The following is a 13769-nucleotide window of genomic DNA, read 5'->3' as shown; positions in this document are numbered from 1 at the left end:
GATTCACATTGTTGACTTCATTTTAATTCTTGATCACGTTCACTTCCTGTTTTTCCGAGTGAGGAAGTGATAATCAGACAGGAGTTAAATACTTCTGTTAGAGAACGAGAGCGCACTTGGATCGAGAGAGCTGTGAGTGAAATATCCAATGAAAAGAATGTACTGAGGGACATGAAGACAAATAAATGTCATACTCATGTTTGAAAGACAGCGGCGATTCCTTAGGCTTGTGCTTGGTCTGTAATAATAGAACAACTCATTCAAATATGACAATTGTGTCATTATTTACTCACCATCATGTCGCTCCGATACTGTAGGCTGTTTTTTGGTGCAACACAAAAAAAATTGTACAAAAGATGAATCTTTACATAACATCTTATACAACAGTTCATGGTGACAAAAATAACATAGAGTAGTCCATCTTGCACCACATGGCCATTTAATGCATTTGTGCTTTTTGAAACATTCATTTTTAAAATATTCATGCTTTAAAAATAAAGGTTCTTTGTTGGGATGTATGGTTCCATAAAGCTGTGTTGTACTCAAACCTACAGCGTAAGGCCCCCTTTGTGTGGGGTGCATCTCTTTGTGGGTCCCCAAAGAATTTATGATCTTAAACATAAAATTTTAACTAAACCAAAAACTTATACAATTATACAACGCTGGGACGTCAATTTTGGTTGGTGGCCTTCTTTTTCTGATGTTTGATTGCACACCCCCTGGATCCAGTTTGAGAACCACTGCCTTAAAGAAGCTTCAACATCTACAGAACCTTGCCGTTGCAAGCTGTTTCTCTGTTATTATTGCTATACACGAATAAGATTAAATGGAAACCTTTGCATGCTTAACTTTCCTCCGTCTCAAATATCTCTCCTGAGAAAAAATTATTATTATGAATTGCGTTTCAGAAGAGATCTTCAATCAAGTCAATTTATTGAAGATTTTAATATGAACTCATTTCTCAACTTTGAAAAAAAAAAGATTAAAAAAAAAGAAAATTTACCGTAAAAAAAAAAATTTAGTTTAAAAGCATGCTACTTTTTTAGTTTAAAAGCATGCCTTGAATTTAGAAATGAAAGATCATGCATTCTGACTTCTTTACACTGTTAAACATGCTGGCTTGTCATGCTTAACATGGTCGACTTGTTAAAAAACTAATTGGACGTATGGAGTAGTATTTCTGTACTTGATACACTCCCCCAGCACTCCAACTTGTTTTGGAAAGTTTTTTCTAATTCTGGATCCCAGTGTCGTCACAGGGATCCTATTCCTTTTATTTGCCAAAAGCACGGCAAGGCGAAGGCGATAGAGCACGCCCACGAGCCAACCGACGAGCGAGACCCGCTTACCATAAAGGTTATCTGCGCTGTGTCAAGATGGGCTGCGCTGCAGCTCGTTACTCTTGCGATAGAGAAGTTTAGGTGTGTCTGTTTGTTCATGGCATTTCAGTGATGGATGTTATATAAACGGTGGATATAACGCTGGATTTGGAGATCGTTTGAAACTGATAGATGGTGCGGTCCCAGTGCTAAAAGATGCCGGACATGAACTGCACGCGGTAAGTCAAACTAAGTCATACGTCTGTGTTTTGTTGTCAATCGGCATGTACGTGCATAATATACAAAACACGAAGGGATGATGTGATGATGTGTTGTGTGCTCGTGCTGTAGTTCCGTCCCACTCTCCCCACTAGTCCCACCTCTAGCAGCTCGCGTTTTTCCAGAAATAACCGTATAGCTGTATCTCTCTTTTATAAATGTTATCAAACTAAATACTCTTCGAAGATACGACATATGCAATACTGTATAGGCACTCAAGATTAATATGAGATTGGCAGAAACTGCCTCTGATACGCGATCTTTAAATCTAATTGACGTTACAAGTCACTTGAATTTATAAGAATTTTGGTTATATGAAATTCAACTAGATTTCTTAAGTCAGTTTAGTATAATTTAAGTTTAAATGACTGGTAAAGCCACTTAGATTTAACTTACAAATTGAGGCAGCTTTTGAACTCATCATTTTCAAATAGGTAAAACTTTTACAGTGTGCACAAAACATTGATTTTACATATCCATACTCTTCATGTGCTCAACAATTATTTCATTTGTTTCTATTTTTTATTTCTCCTAACTAATTTTAGGAGAAACACCTGAGACCAAGTTAGATAAGTTAGATACTTAAAAGGCTCATGGCACTTTCAACAAGTTGGTATGATTTATTAGGGTCTTCATGAAATGTCTGTAACATTATTTGCTTAAAAACACTCAAAGGCTATGTAAACAAAACCCTTCTTGCCTTGTCAAAAACAGCTATGCTCACAGCAACCCATTTTGGTGTATGCCTCTTTAAATGATAATGAGTTACTGCGCAAGCCACCCCACTTCCATCCGGTGTGTCAACACAACACACGTGTAGTACTGCCATGGCAATCGTTAAGCTAAATAATATTTCCCGATCTCCTCCACGGTTAGTTTTGTTTTAAACGTCTCAAATAATTCATCCTGAGACTAAAAAAATCCGTCACAGCAAACAGCACATCCAAGTAATGCGCTCACGTTGTGCGAGGAACAACTTTGAAGCTAATCCTGCTTGTCCTGTCCCAGGTTGATAAAGCACTCCGGCTTGAAGTGATTTGCGCTAACAAGCAGGTTTTTACTTATGGTTTCTGAGGGATTTCCACAAAAAATTAAAAAAATCCACCCCTCTCTTGTCTCCTCCGAGGCTGTGACTCTAAATAAGGATTTGTGTTCATCTGTGCAGCCAAAGACAGTGCATTTAGTATGTTTTCCGTGAACTTTTGCCATGACGTTAGAACAAGTTCACCGCTGTCGCTTGTGAAAACAAGAATGGCGGCAGCGCTGTGGGTGGAAACGTGGGTGGTAATATTACAATAAGAGCCTCTTCCTACGTCAGAAGAGGAGCGAAATCTGATCGGCTTGATTTCTCGCACGCTTACAGAGAAAGCCTCACAAAAACAAAGTTACTGTGTTGTCATTTTTCACGAGTTGGTAGATGCACCAGGGACGCGATTACAGCACTTAAACACAGAAAAACTCAGATTTGTATCCGATGACTCCTTTAAATGAAACTCAACTGAGAACTCCATCAAATCTCCTGAGCTATGAAAGAGCAACTTCAATCCAATTCTCCTCTGGGAAAAATCCTTTTCAGCACATAAAACAAAAAAGTTTTGACACAATTGACAAAAATGATTCTCATGACCTTAAAATCTTTTGATGTGAAGGTGTATATATTTTTAAAAACTATAAAATTTAGTAGACAAAAATATAACTGTGCCAACATATTAATGACTTTCATTAGACAAGTACAACTTTATTTAAAAAATAGTAAAAAAAAAAAACTCAGGTTAAGACCTCAAGAAGCTGAATGATGAATTGGCAAGTGTACGATTTTGTTAGGCAGAGGTTGACTACTTCGAAGATGCTAAAATATAACAAAGAAAAATAATTTATTTTTCGAATACTTTTATTTGGGTGGACTGATCTTTAGCTTTCCAATATAACTGCACAAACAAATACAGCAATCCTTCAACATGAAGCTAATTATGTAGCATTCTCCTCATGAATAGTGATTACAGTAAAAAGAGCTGAGGGCTTCTGCACAACCTTTCATTTTTTAAGATGAATCTACAGAGCACTCGCTTGTTGAAATCTTGAGCAGGATTAAAGGGTTTGCTCTGGAGATTCAGACACTCTGAGCATCTCGGGAAGCCGAGTGTTGCATCTTGTTTGATGTTCATCAGTGATGAAAGGCACCACATTAATTATCAGCATTTTGTTTTTCAATGTGACCGCTCGGGTCCAAAACGACTCTGTTATTACATTAGCTGCAGAGGGAACCTGAAATCCCCCCTCTCTGTGTTTATGACACTTGTGGTTGCTTTGAAGTCTAACAAGACTTTCATTAATCTCAATCCGTTCCAGTATTCTTTTTTCTTATTTATTCTCTCTTTTTTTTAACAAATTCAGATTCATACAATAAGTCTTTGAAGAGCACCAACTCCGAACTGATTGATTTCGAAGGACAGTGAGGAAATACACAGCGGGCTCCAATAGTCTGGGAGTGCTAGTGAGAATGCTTTTGGTCTGTTTTTATTATAATATCTTTAATAACTTTTTAATCTTAACAATTTGTATTTTTTTTAAATATATATATTTGTTCATAAAACAGTTAATTGTGCTACAGAAGATAATGCACAGGTCTATTTTAAAGACCCACTATTTTAAAGTGCATTGAAATGCCCGTCTTTGTGCAGCATATCAATGTAATTTGTACTAAAACCGGAAGTTAGCGGGGTCTTGAGTGACTCCTCCCCCTTTTAAAACAGCCAGTAGCATATAATTTACCTCACAGCCTGGAATCGGATGAGACCTTGATTTGCATAATGATGTCATTAAAATCACTGATCCATACTGGCAGATGTGAGTTTTGGATGCTTATATCTTCTGAGGGCGAATTCTATTCATGTTTTGGTCTTTTGGAGCAAAACTTATACAAAGTAGGAACGTAAAAAAACGTATGGTTCAACTTTTAAAAAAGTTTAGAGTCAACTTAAACATATTAGTCAACACAACGAGTCTGCATAAGTTTCATTGAGTTAACTGGTAACTTATGTTTTAAAAGTTGAACCAACAAAAAACGACAAATTTTTTTTACAAGAAAACCATCATTTAAAAAAATTATATATATGAAATGTATGTGTGCATGGTCCTCTGAACTAAAAAAAACCTTGTGCTAAGTTCTTGTTGAATGCATACGTTTTGCATTCGTTGTAATAATAATTTGGCATTTGATAATTAATGTGTGTTGCTAAATTGTCTCTGCAGGAGTTAAAGTATAGGCAACTTCAGCTCGTTTCCATGGCAGAAAATGCTTCAGGGATCATTGGTTTCCTGCAGCTCAATGACATGAGTTTGTGGGGGGGATGTTGTTGCCGGCATCAGCTGCCATCTGGACCCTCTGTTAATGCAGCACAACGCAGTATGAATTATGTTTCTTCAAAGACATACACATTAGAGATTTGTAGGCATGATAAGAAAAAAGTCAGACCAATTTGTACTGTATTTAAAGATACATCACAATAAATGTGTACAAATACTTGTACAAAAAATGGCTAGTTCAGTCATCATTCATAATTTGATAAATCTTTTTTCAGACCTAAAAACAATGTCAATGATCAGAAGATCTGAAATATAGTTTAAAACGCATATGCACCATTTTTATGATTTTGTCTTTATTTGGAGTGTGATGGCTTCAGGTCTGAATCTGAATGAGTCAGGATTATATTTATTTATTCATTCACATGAATAAATAAATGTGATCCTGACAATTTTTTTCATGGTTCATTTAGAAAAAGAAATGCTCCACTACAGTTAAACTTTTTCTATAGAAATTCATTTCAGAGGGCAAATAACTCATTCGGACACTTTTTTATTCGTTATTTTTTATAAATCATTAAAAAGCTATTCTAAATGTCGATGGATAAACCACGACACAGTTCCTAATTGATTACTACCTAACACACCAACCAAGACATGCATTTGATGTCTAGAAGGTGTTTTGCCAAATGCCAATAATTGTGAATTCTGTCTTGACCTCCCCAAACCCGGCCGCTCATCCGTATCTCTCTGGCATTATAGATTATACAATTAACACTCTACAGACAAAACACGCTCAAAAACACACACACAAACACACTGAGTGACGTGGCAGTGCTAGCATGTTGCTATCAGCTCCAGCACAGATGTGTGAATCCGCTGCCAGCGTTGGCATTCAAAGCCCAAGCCACTTGTGAACACCAGACCCCCTTTAGTCGTCCAAATATGGAAATGTAGAATTGTGTGTTTTGTCAAGGACAAAGGGCAGGCTGACAGAAACACAACAATAAACACAAATCAACAGTATGCACGTATGCACAAACAGGTAGTATCACAGACTTTGCTTCCCTGAAAAAATTAATGCACCTTTTCACCTAGAAAAAAAGCATAACTTTGTGTTTCGAAAAACACGAGAGCACGTCAATAATGACAGAATGTTTACAGTAGGTAAAAAGCTGTGTACTTTAATATACTTTGTAAGTCAAACATAGACACATTTACCTCACAGATAAAGGCTGCAAAGCACAGCTACTTTGGCATGCCTGGCACATTGAGGGTGTAAAATGGCATGCTTTAGGGATGAGAGGATGGAGAGGATTCAGGATTTATTCCAGCTTGGTCTCTCGCGCATTTAAAAGGCCATATTTTCTTTCCTTTTCTTTTTGTCTCTTTCTGTCTCAAGCACACGCATACTCGCAGAGTCTAACTAAAAGATTTAAACCTCAAAGTCTCATAATAGATGCATTTCAAATGCACATATAAGGGAAAATATATATCCATAATGGATGTATATATTTTACATTCATTTAAAAATGAATGAAGTCTCAATTTTTAATGACTCACACCGTGTCTACACCAGATGCGGCATGGCAATGCGACGCGTCAAAACACAATAGAACGCATTAGAATCCATTATAATTGTTTATTTTGTCCACACTGGATGCGTCGTGGTGCGACGCGACAATCCCATTAGAACAAGCCTTGTGTCGTGTCGCGTCGCACCGGTCGCGTCCGGTGCAGACACGGTGTTACAGTCCAAAAAAGCGAAATATTTTTAATGATTTGTTCTGTTCTTCAGATTTAGAGACATGTGATTACTTCAGTGTATTTCTGTTTTCTGTTTACTTTCTATTTACTTTGAAAAAACTTTTACTTTGTAAATAAAAATAAAAATATTTTAAACGTTTATTAATTTTTGCATTTTCTTAAACGTATACCCATATAAGTGTTTATAAATACAAAATTAATATGCACAGTACACAGACATAAATTATGTAAACACAAACTTTTATTTTGGATGCGATTAATCGCTTGACAGCCATAATAAAAGTCTACGATTATTCGAAAAAAGTAACTGAAGCCCCTCCCCTAACCCCACCCCTAAACTTAACATCACAAGCAAGAGAGCAAACTGTACCAAAACGTATGAATACGGTTGTATGAATTAAAATTTGCCTCCTCGTAAAGAAGTTACGAATTTCTGTGAGATTGTGTTGAAAAATATGTCATTTGTAAAGACTAAAATGTATCAAAAGTGAACAGGTAGATTTGTATTTCATGTTTTAATTTGATTCAGTATGTTTGTCTACAAATTAATATAAGCTCACATTTCTTCAAACATCTGTACATCTGTCAGTACACATTGAGAAGCAGACATCAGGTAGTCGAATTTCAATTACATGCATCTGTGCCAATAAATTACTTCACATATTTGAATGTGAATGGCCAGCAATCCTGCAGCTGTTCTAGTTTATAGACACTGCTCATTCACCTTGTCTGTTCGGAGCATCTTGCCCATCTTCTAATGGTTTCCATGCCCAGCGCTGGATAGCTCTGCCTTTCAATCATGTCAGAAGTGTTCTGTGGGATGCCAGATACTCGTGTTTATTGTTCCAGTATGTGACAGCGCTCAGACTGGATCACAGCTGGACTGTGTAGCCCAGACAGATGGACATCATACATGGCAACTAGAGTGAAGCTCTGTGGTCCATGACTAGGAAGAAAGAGAGAAGGATAAAAATGAAAGAAGGAATAAAAAAACAGATAAACAGAAAACCACCTTAGAATTAGTACAAGTAGGAGATGCTCTTCAACCTTTTGTTTTTATATTATTGGCACCTTAGAAAGCACAGGGATTATAGAAATTTTCCTCTAACTGTTATTCCTGTTACTCTAAACATAGCGCAAAATAATACAAAAGTTGTGGTTTGATACCCAATGAATACATATACTGATATAATGTACACCTTGAATGCACTGTATGACCTTTATGTCACCCTCCCTTCCGCATTGTCTCGAAAATGAATTTCTCCGTCTTTTCCACTTTGTTTTTCCTTTAGGTGGAGGTGTCTACTAAATTGTAGACAGAGGTGGGTAGAGTAGCCAAAATCTTTACTCAAGTAAAAGTACAAGTAACTAGAGAAATTGTTACTCAAGTAAAAGTAAAAGTCACTATTTTAAAAATTACTTGAGTAAAAGTAAAAAAGTATGCAATGAAAAAACTACTCAAGTACCTAGTTACTTAGTTACTTTGTATCTGATTATATAGGCCTACTACATTAAATTAATATTAACGCCAATATTTTAATATTACATTTTAATCAATATTTTTAATTATCATAAGCAGATATCTTTGCAATATATAGAGAGACTAAAGAACAGACAAACACAGAAGAGACAAGCATTTCTGTACATTTCATCTAGTCCTGATGTCAATGTAGTTTACACAACTTATTTAGAATAATAGACCATGTCAAACTAAAGCATGAACTAAACTCAGAGCATTTCCTAAGATGATCTAGAACATCTGCAGTGCTCTCTTAAATGAAATACACACTTTTGAACAAAGCTCATGTTTTCTCGTGTTGTGTCACGTGTGTGTTGTGAAACGCTCTTACTTGTAAACAAACAGTAAACAGTGAACCACACGCCCAGTTTTCTTCCTTCTGTTCTTCAAATGTATATTTCTGCAAGCCCACGTCTCTGTGTCTGACAGGTAACGCGCATGTTGCTGTGTCTGACGAACAGGTAGCGCGGGTGCGCGCAAATGGCGGGCATTTATCATCGCTGGCAAACAATATGACACATTTGCAGTTTTGATTGTATAGATATAGATTAATATCCACTTCATCCAACGCTCTTTGTGTTCTGCGTGTTCTTAAGTTTCGCGCTACGAGGAGTGAGTAATCCTGCTTCAGATGATTCAGATCGTGCTGCGAACTGAACAAATCATTTGAACTGATTCATTAGCCTATTCAAATGGTTTTGCCCATTGTTCAATTAATGCTTTCCAAAGAATCGACTCAAAAGAATCGATCACTCGGGAATGCCCGTAAAAAGAGACGACAACCTTGAAATAAACAACGCATTTTATAATGCATATTTTAAAATGAAGGAACGAAGGAACGTCACGCAATGTAAGTTATGTAACGAAGTAAAAGTACAGATTTTCTATTAGAAATTTACTCAGTAAGAGTAAAAGTACACACTTTTAATTTTACTTAAAAAGTACATATTCTCCAAAATGTTACTCAAGTAAATGTAACGAAGTAAATGTAGCGCGTTACTACCCACCTCTGATTGTAGACCACTGTCTTCCTCCCACAAATCCAGACATATCAAATCTGGATGACAGCAGCCAGGTCTGCCTGTGGCATCAAGGTGAGATATTTGGCATTTGGAATCCTGAGCTGTCATGAATCAGTTTGTCTCGCATGCCACAAAAAAACAGCACCCATTAACCTGCTTGCCACCTCACAGTCTTTTTAGAGATTAGAGATTTTGTTTTAAGATATTACACAGAATTTTTTAAACATATTTTATTATTATTTTACATTTTATTAGAGAAATTAATGTATTTTAAAATGTAATATATATATATATATATATATATATATATACTGTATATATATATATATAATAATTAATTAATAATTTTAGAGACTGCAGATGTTCCTACAAAAAATATATAAGTATAGACCACTTCGAATGACGTAAACAACGCTGGTCCAGAAGAACTTTCTGATTCAGTTTTTTAACACTACACAAACGTTTGAACAAAACACAACGAACAAAACATTCATAATTGAATCAAAATGTTTAACAAATATCTTTAAGATTTAATTACTGTATGTATGTAAGATTTAAAAATAAAATAAACAAAAATAAAACCGGAAGTGCCTCTGGACCAGTGTCTGAATCTTCCAAAGAGGTCTACATTGTAAAAAAAACACTATAAATTGTAAAATATTTATTTTAAATATTATTAAAACAAAATACATTAAATATAAATTAAAAAACATATTTTTCACTGGTTTTGTCTGAATGTTTGAAATTAGTTATGTGGAGAAAAATATAATGGTAAACATTTTAAGATTGATTTATTTTAAGATTTTATTCAAAAAAAATGTTTTAAACCAGATGACAAAAAAAGCATGCTGCGAGATCCCAGAATGGGAGTTCCTTCAAAACTCAAGAAATATTATTTTTTGTATTTTTTTCTGTCAAAACATAATTCCTTACATTCATGTTCTTCCATAGTCTTGATGAGTTCACTATTCTTAAATATGAAAAATAGTATAAATAAATAATAAGTAACTGACCCCAAGTTTTTGAATGCAGAAGATACTGCACAAAGTATGTAAATTCTCACAGTAACATACTGCGGGTACAATATTTAAAAAACCTTTGTGCCCTTATTCCCACAAGCTCCATAAAGTCAACCAATTACATTAGCACCTCCTAGACTGAGAAAATCGTACAGTTTTGCGTTGCCAAGCGGTTAGCGAGTGATCTGTGGGCATGTCATCTGAGGCCGGGTCTAATCCGAACAAGGTAAAAAGAACCCACATCAAAAATGGCCTTCAGCCCATTGACTGCATTCTTTGCATTGTTTGATATTCTTGTGTGAAACTATTCAATACTTTCACCTGAAAATAGGTCGAATCATTTCCTTAATTTGCTCTTAAATTCATCTGAGAGCTTTGTGCATAGTAATGCTTCCTGAGTCACTGGGAGAACGACACACTTTAACATTTAACCAGGCCAGCCGCGGTCCACACAGACCAGAATTTATGAAACAAAAAATGAGAGTGAGCAGAAGAGCGGGAATACGAAGAAAAGAGAGTGTGCGTGTCCTAGAAAATAAGGAGACGGAAAGATAGGATGGGAACGGGAGTAAATTGGTCATCTGAGAACGGCCAAAAAGAGCGAGACGATGTGAGAAGGAGAGAGAAATTGATTATCTGGTCTCTGTGTGTGACAACACTTGCAGCAGCCAGACTAAATCAAATGCCGTCATTCGAGCGAGAGGACCAAAGCGCTTGGCATCGTACAGTGCGAGGGACACTCGATCTGTCATCCAGCATTCACTTTCACATTCATCAACCTTCTCCATTCTCTGCTTTTCATTTAGAGCAAACAGATGTAGAGAGATCAATACGCCGCTCCTCGCAGTAAAAATGGAGGAGGAGAGAGAGAGGATGCGTGTTCGAAAAAACGCGGTCGAAATACGGTGATACATGAATACATCGGGCTGCAACGTAGATGACATGAATGGACATCTACATTCACAGCTAATGGTCGTACAATCGGAAGGGAATAAGGTATGGTATTACAAGACAATGAGGTACAAGGTGTCATTCGTTCACTCGTTTGAAGGGTCTTTGGAGAGAGACTTTACTGTAAAGGAGCAATTCACCCAAAAATGAAAATTCTCCAGTCTTCATTTACTCACCCTCAAGTTGTTCCAAATCTGTACGAATTTCTTTGTTATGATGAACACAGAGAAAGATATTTGGAAGAATGCTTGTAACCAAACAGTTCTTGGCCACCATTGACTACCATAGTGGGAAAATTTGCTTTATAAATTGAACACAAAAGAAGATATTTTGAAGAATGTAGGAAAGTAAACAGTTCTGGGGCACTTTTATTTACCATTGTAATTTTTCCTACTATGGCAGTTAGTCAATGGTGGCCAAGAACTGTTTGTCTTCCACATACCTTTCTCAACTCGAGGGTGAGTAAATGCTGACAGAATTTTTATTTTGGGGTGAACTGTCCCTTTAATGTTTTAAAAAATAGCCCCAAAATACCAACATGCTATTCATTCAGTAGACATTTTATCCAATGAAGCAACACACAAGGTTGATCATTCCACATACGTTGCGTACATATCAAACCAATGACCTTGGTGTCTGTTATGCTTTTCTTCATTTTATGAACAGAGCAGTTCGAGCACACAAGAATCAGTGTTTCATATCTCCCCATAATGGATTAAAACATGCATTAAATAGAAACACTTGTACACTGGCTCTCCTTGAAGCTTTGAGATGGAAAAATGAAACATTTCAAACCATAATGGCACAACAGCTGGATCTGTTCAGTATTCCTCCGCGCTTTAGAGGTAATTGAAAGTAGATGAAGCGTCATTTTAAATGGATAGTTCAGGGGCTCTCTGGGTAATTTCCCCCATTAATGAATCTGCAGATTATTTTCGGGGCAAATGAACCGAGAACGCCACAAATGTATTTATACATGGTTCACTAATTAATCTGTTTAAGTTATCATTTCAACAGAAGAAAACTGGTATGTGGTTCCACCTCCTGCCTCCACCTTAGCTGGGAGATCTGACATTTCCCACTTGCTTTTCTCACCTCGGCAAGACTAATACAGTTTTTCACCTTCACAATTTGTGTATACCTTTTTCTTTAAAGGAATAGTTCACCCAAAAAGCAAAGTAAGTGCATCATTCACTCACCCTCATCTCATTCCAAACCTATTTGACTTTGTTTCATCTGTGGAATACACACAAATAAGATATTTTGGAAAATGTCTCTGAACGTGGTTTTGTTTCCATACAATAGAAGTCAATGCATCCAATGTTGTTTGGTTACCAACGTCCTTCTTCTTTTGTGTTCTGCAGAAGAAAGAAACAGATTTGGACTGACATGAGAGTGAGTAAATGATGCAATCACTTTCACTTTTAGATGAACTAGCCCTTTAAGTTGACAGGTTTCATCTGTATTAGAGATGCAATAACAGGCTGCATTTTTATGACAGCAGGCATTTACAAGGTCACAAAGAAAGACGAATCGGCACGAGAACATGACAAGTATCTCTGACAGACAGCTGTCATGGCGAGACACCGACACACGGCGCACAACGACAACTTTTACTGCCGTTGACACAAACACATTTAAAATACGTCCCATCCCAACCTCTTACCTTCAGGGGGTCACCTGAGTCAGGATGAGTGACAGCTCTCCCCATCACAAGAGGCTTCAGCGGAGAGAGTGAATTTAGTGGAAAGATCGTCTCCTCCCCAGGGGTGGTCAAGGCCTCACTCTGAGAGAAGACTGATAAGAACAGAGAGTGACGAGGGACATATGTCTGAGAGAGATAAAAAACGTCATGAAAAAACATAAGCAGCGGAGGGGAATACCGGAGGAACTTTAACACAAAGCAGCTCTGTCCCAGAAGACTGAAGGTTACACGCAACACTTACCTGGGAGGAGGGACGTGCCGCTAAAATGGAATCAAACGGAGGGATGAGTTCGTTTCTTGTTTTTCACATGGCCTCCATTTTCCCCAAAGGCTTTATGGCCGGGTCATTGTTCTCCTAAAATGTTTCCTGCCAGTCTTGTTTGATATATGCTGAGGGCATTTTAACATCCATCATGAGGGCATCCATTAACGTTTGACTGTATACAGAAATAGGAATAATTGATAAATGAATTCAGGCTTTCAATGAATAATCAAGAATTTAACTAAAAACGTTTATCATGGTCTTTCTATGGGCCAAAGCGTTATAATAAACTTTCACGACAAAGTCAAAACACTAAACACAATTATGTGACACTACAATAATCTAATAAACATTACCAAAACAATTGAAAACATGACAAACACTTTGAGGTAAATGATGATTAAAATATAAATATTTATTTATTTATAATTAACTAAATAATGTACGATTAAATGTAAGGTTGGGACTTTTTGAATGACCTTTTATGTATTTTTTATTCATTTTTTGGTGGGGGTAATTATGAAATTAGTTGTAAATTAGATAAATAAATCAAAATGTAAACTAATAATTTACAAATGTAACAATACAAAAATGATATTTTACTGTTAAAATTGTTGTATAAT

The 13769-nt window shown here is 36.4% G+C and overlaps 1 long non-coding RNA gene across 4 annotated transcripts; it reads right to left on the bottom strand.

Annotated features, from left to right (window-relative positions):
- Positions 1-4732: 4732 nt before the first annotated feature.
- Positions 4733-13467, bottom strand: LOC130564215 (uncharacterized). Of its 4 annotated transcripts, none has more exons than XR_008964223.1 (4): positions 12846-13429; positions 12379-12537; positions 7393-7614; positions 4733-4983 (listed from the first exon to the last, which is right to left on the bottom strand). It is a non-coding gene; the product is annotated as an uncharacterized LOC130564215 (long non-coding RNA). The 4 variants fall into 4 exon arrangements; XR_008964222.1 differs by lacking the exon at positions 4733-4983 and adding an exon at positions 5394-5890; XR_008964221.1 differs by lacking the exon at positions 4733-4983 and having other exon boundaries at positions 6975-7614; positions 11356-12537; positions 12846-13467.
- Positions 13468-13769: the final 302 nt, after the last annotated feature.

This window comes from Triplophysa rosa, linkage group LG2 (assembly GCF_024868665.1).
Source record: "Triplophysa rosa linkage group LG2, Trosa_1v2, whole genome shotgun sequence".
Classification (NCBI taxonomy): domain Eukaryota; kingdom Metazoa; phylum Chordata; class Actinopteri; order Cypriniformes; family Nemacheilidae; genus Triplophysa; species Triplophysa rosa.
The sequence above is the reverse complement of the archived record's forward strand: the minus strand, read 5'-3'. Positions and strand labels throughout refer to the sequence as shown.